The following is a 6,000-nucleotide window of genomic DNA, read 5'->3' as shown; positions in this document are numbered from 1 at the left end:
GGGTTCTCTATAGGGACAGAACTAACAGGATATATGTATATATAAAAGGGAGTTTATTAAGGAGAATTGACATACATGATCACAAGGTAAAGTCCCACGGTAGGTCGTCTGCAAGTTGAGGAGCAAGGAAGCCAGTGGTGGACCAGTCCAAGTCCCAAAACTTCAAAAGTAGAGAATATGACAGCATAGTCTTCAGTCTGTGGTCAAAGGCCCGAGAGCCCCTGGCAAACCACTGATGTAAGTCCAAGAGTCCAGAAGCTGAAGAACTTGGAGTGTGATGTTCAAGGGCAGGAAGCATTCAGCACTAAAGAAAGAGGAAGGCCAGAAGACTCAGCTAGTCAGCTGTTTCCAACTTCTGCCTGCTTTGTTTTAGCTGTGCTGGCAGCTGATTAGATGGTGCCCACCCAGATTGAGGGTGGGTCTGCCTCTCCCAGTCCCCTGACTCAAATGTTAATCTCCTTTAGCAACATCCTCACAGACACACTCAGGAACTATACTACTTTGTATCCTTCAATCTAATTAAGTTCACACTCAATATTAACCATCATAGTATATAATAAAGGAAATCAGAATGCTTACTGTAGATAAAAAATGTTTTACTATAGATTAGAAAGAACATCTAAATAAGTGGATATAGTGGTCTATATTCTTTGATAGAAAAAATGACCACTGTAATGCTGCTAATTGTCTACGAATAATCAAGATAATTACTGCAATTATGACCAAAATATCATCAGGAAATTTTTTCAGAGATTTGACAGAGTCATAAAATAATTAGCAAAAATAGCTTGGAATATTTCGGAAAAGAGAGTAATGTGCAGTCTTGGCTCCTTGTATGCTGAAATCATGATCATAATCATCATGATCATCATCATCATTGCTATAGTTTAGATACAGTTTGTTTGGCCCCACTAAGTCTGACATTGAAATTGGATTCCCACTGTTGAAGGTGGGGCCTAGTGGGAGGTGTTTGGGATGTAGGGGTGAATTCTTCATCAATGGCTTGGTGCTAGACTCACAAGAGTGCGTTAAGTCTCACTTTTAGGTTCCCTGAAGAACTAGTTGTTGAAAAAAGCCTGGCATCTCTTTCTTTTCCTGTCTTGCCTCCTGTTTCTTGCCACTTGATCTCTAAATAGCTGGCTCCTGTTTATCTTCTGCCATGGGTGGAAGCGGCCTGAGGCTCTCATCAGAAGCAGATGCTGGTGTCATGCTTATTGTACAGCCTGCAGAACTATAAGCCAAATAAACCTCTATCTTTATAAATTACTCAGCCTCGGGTATTCCTCTATAGCAACACAAAAGAATGAAGACAATCCTCATTTTCAGCAATTATGGAAATAAAATGATGTTTAGAGAGCTACAGACACTTAGTAAAGTAGAAGGCCTTAAAACTGTTCCACATAAATATAAATTTAGTTTATAACAAAGGTGGTATCATAAACCTAGTAGGGGAAAAACCACTTAAATCATATATAAGGCCAAAACCATACAAAAAACATTGTAATTACACTGCTACAGCTGAGTTAGTCATTAGAAAACCAAAAATATTAGGTCTAACCACATAACAAAGTAAATTACAGATAAGGGGATTTTAAATGAGGAGAAAAGGCATACATAAAATAGCAAAAAGAGGGAAAGCTTATACCTATTAGTGAAGTAGGACTTTATATACATGATACCCAAGTTAGTCACAAAGAAAAGTACCGTTCCAATTGTATAAAAACTCCAAATTTTTTGATTATTAATAAAATAAAGCTATATGCAAACTTCAAAAGTAGTAAAATGTACAGCATGTCTCAGAACAGTGTGGTAAGATTCCGTAAGACAAATGTTTAAAATTTAAACACAACAACATCTCCTTGAGGATGTGACTTTAATATTTACAGTTTACTGTCAACTAGCTTCAGCTTTGGTTGCTGTCAGTGGTGAAGACTCTGTATGAATTTCTTGGTTGTGGAGAGTCTTCGTGTGATGGTTTTCTCAGATGCTGGTTTTAGGTAACAACATGGTGACTGGAACAGAACATCACATCTTAATATCAACACTGAATGTAAGGGATTCAGAGATTCAAGGATTCATAGATAGGTTGCATATTTACCAATGTGGAAGCTTTTTGCTCAACGGGGAATATTGGCTGGATGAAGAAAAATGTTACAAATTATTCCAACATGCCAATATACTTAAATTTCATCTGATTTTAGCCAAAGTGAAAGTGATGAAAAACTTTATGGGTGAAAATTTGGAATGCATTATTACAAAGTAAAAAAATGAATTTATCACATGTGCCATGTTTAAAACAAAACCAACATATCTCTGATTTTTAAAACAGGGAAGTTGATGCAACTAATTAATTAATGGTGAGGTAGTTTGGAAGGCTATCTCAATTATCCATAATGAAAGTCCTGAAAGTGTTTCAGGAAGCAGTTGCAGCCAAGGCAGGTGTGAGGGGAGAAAAGATACAACTTAGTTTTAGGAAGAAAATGCACAGAGGAATGAGAAAGCACTTCCAGAGCATCTGCCAGATCTACATGAAAGGACAATTTGAGAACAGATGGGAATAGAAAGTAAAAAAATTACATCACACAAATCTAGACATCTTCTGACCAGCAGTGAAGAATTTGGTACGATGGCTAAGTCCTTTAGGACACACTAGCCAACATAGGTAAGAAAAGCCTTTCAAATCTGCTAGGATTTTGCTAATGCAATTTTAGTCATTAATGTGTAGAATGAAAGGATACCAACGACTCCTGTAGCGGGCCAAGCAGAAATGTGTGTGGTAGTGTAGGGTCTCTTACAAAATTTCCACTTCAATGTATAGAGTAATAAAGTACAGATAAGGAAAATTCTGTTCTGTCCAATAACACATTTACATATTAAGCAAGCCTAGAATGAGGATTTAGCCTTCCAAATAAATGCAATTCTATAATAAGAATAATAAAATAATTGCACCAGATTGTTATTTTGCTAGATAATAGAAAGACTGCATGTTTTAGGTCAAAATAGACTTCTGACAAATATCTATTGGCTACACAAAGATTATAATTTCTCTTCTTTTTCCTCCTCCTCCTCCTCCTCCTCCACTTCCTCCTTCTTCCCTACCTCCTTTTCCTCCTCCTCCATAAATTCACGAATTACATGTGCAGGTTTGTTACATAAATATATTGCATAATGGTGAGGTTTAGGCTTCTAGTGTGCCCTTCACCCAAATAGTGAAAAGTGTACCCAATAGGTAATTTTTCAACCCATACTTCCATCCCCATTTTTGAAGTCCCCAGTGTCTATTATTTCCATCTATATGTTCATGATTACCCATTGTTTAGTTCCCACTTATAAGGAGAATATGTGGTATTTGAGTTCATGTTTCTGAGTTATTTCACTGTGGATAATAGCCTCCAGCTCCATCCATGTTGCTATAAAAGACATTCCATTCTTTTTTTGTGGCTACATATATACCACATTTTCTTTGTCCAATCATCTGTTGATGGACACTTGGGTTGATTTCATGATTTGGCTATTGTGAATAGTGCTGTGATAAACACTGTGATAAAAGTGCAGGTATCTTTTTATATAATTTATTTTCCTTTGATAGATGCCCAGTAGTGGGGCTGCTGGCTCAAATGATAGTTGTATTTTTAGTTCTTTGAAATCTCCATACTGTTTTCCATAGAGACTATACGAATTTACATTCCCAAAATAACAGATGTTGGTGAGGATGCAGAGAAAAGGGCTCTGCATCCTCACCAACATCTGTTATTTTTTGACTATTTAATAATAGTAATTCTTAATAGTGTAAGATGGTATTTCACTGTGCACGTCTCTGAATACTAGTGATATTGAGAACTTTTTGGATTTTTGTCATCGTATACAAGAATTAACTCAAGACGGATTAAACATTTAACTGTAAGACCTGAACTGACACAAAATCCTAGAAGAAACCCTAGGAAAAACTCTTCTAGATATTGACCCAGGCAAATAATTCATGATTAAGATTTCAAAAGCGAATGCTATAAAACAAAATGTAAACAAATGGGACTCAATTCAACTAAAAATGTTCTGCATAGCAAAAGACATTATCAACAGAGTAAACAGACCACCTACAGAATGGGAGAAAATATTTGCAAACATGCATCTGACAGAGGACTAATATTCCAAATCTACAACCAACTTAAACAACTCACCAAGATAAAAACAAATAACCCCTTTAAAAAGTGGATAAAGGATATGAACAGACATTTCTCAGAAGACGTACAAGTATATCTGCTATTTAACTTAAAAAAATAGTTACTGAAACAATCTAAATGAATTATAAGAAAATCTATCATTTTAATACTGCTTTTTCAGTCAATAAAATGGGTGTTCTCTTAAGTGTCAGGAGAGATTTTAGTTTCCCAACAACTGGATATTGATTTCAGATTCTCAATTGGATTATGTTGCAGGGATATTTCTGATTATTTATTATCAGGCCTAGCTTTTGACAAACTATTAATATTATGTATCCAGAATAACGGCTCAGTGGTACAAACCACCATAGAATTGTTGTAACAGGAGAAGGATCCCAAAGCTAATATCTGAATCAAGAAATTGATACTTGAGAAATGCAGATTATATAAAACATTTTTTTCTACTTTTTATTAATTTTTGTATTCCCAGCAAAGGGCACAGTGCCTGTCACATAGTAAACATACAGTAATGTGCTTTATACTGAAGTAAATGGTTTGGAATACTTGTGTCCACAGTGGGATAATGGTCTCCATTTATATTTAATGAGCACGTACTATGTGCTAGGGAGCTGAGGATTTGGGTTCAAATTTGGTTTAACCTTAAATGACTTATTTTTGAAGCCTCAGTTATCTCATTTCTAGAATGGAAATAATTCCTCTCCCACCTGAAAAGGTTTTTGAGAGTTAAAAACTTCATTGAGTATGAAAGTAATTAAATTTAAATTATTACAAAATATGTTACTTTAATAAAACAAACATATTTTTGTTCATTCAGCAGCAATAATTTTTGTAACACTTGAATCAATAGTAGAACTCACAGTGCATAGATACCAGTTCATCAGATTTATTCCCTAGAGCTGAAGGCTCACTTTAATTTTAATGCTTGAATTTGCTAATCAACCATGCTATAAATCCCTTAAGTAGTTAATATTGTATTATTCACAATCTCTTATGCTTAGTTTAATATATGAAAGAGATTATTCTGAGTACTGTACTTTCTCACATAATTTATATATCCACAATGGATGCCCTCATTGAATCTGAAAATGTCCTCATTAAAGCTTAATTATATTCTATAACATAGTTTATCTGAATTGTTTCTAAATTTTTTCAAGTCATTTTCAGCTACTGAACTTTTAATATAATACAACTAAACTTATTCTTGAACCAAAATGCATAATTTCAGTTATTTCATTTTCTTTGTGTTATATACATTCAGAATTCTCAATTTGTTTCATGCTTGTTTGGCCTAATTTTATCAATTTACTTTTATATTAAATATATTGGTCTCAGACATTATACTAAGGGGTACCATTAAATACCTTGTAGTTACTTAAATGATGAGAAAAATATGTATCTTCATGTTGCCTTGAACATCTTTGATTACCATGTTGCACTTGTCACAATGAATCAATATTGGTATATTATTGTTAACTGAAGTCCATAGTTAATTCAGATTTTTTTTTGTATTTTTTGATCTATATGCATATATTTTTTGTATTCTAAAATCCTATCCAGGATACCAATAACATTTAATCAACATGTTTCTTTAGGTTCTTCTTGGTTTAATTCTTGTCCTTCCTGCCACCATGTGAAGAAGGACGTGTTTGCTTCCCCTTCTGCCATGATTGTAAGTTTCCTGAGGCTGCCACAGCAATGCAGAACTGTAAGTCAATTAAACCTCTTTCCTTTATAAATTACCCAGTCTTGGGTATTTCTTCATAGCAGCATGAGAATGAACTAACAGACATGGTTTTTGACAAATGCACAATGGCATGTA

This window comes from Rhinopithecus roxellana, chromosome 3 (genome assembly GCF_007565055.1).
Source record: "Rhinopithecus roxellana isolate Shanxi Qingling chromosome 3, ASM756505v1, whole genome shotgun sequence".
Lineage (NCBI taxonomy): Eukaryota > Metazoa > Chordata > Mammalia > Primates > Cercopithecidae > Rhinopithecus > Rhinopithecus roxellana.
The sequence above is the reverse complement of the archived record's forward strand: the minus strand, read 5'-3'. Positions refer to the sequence as shown.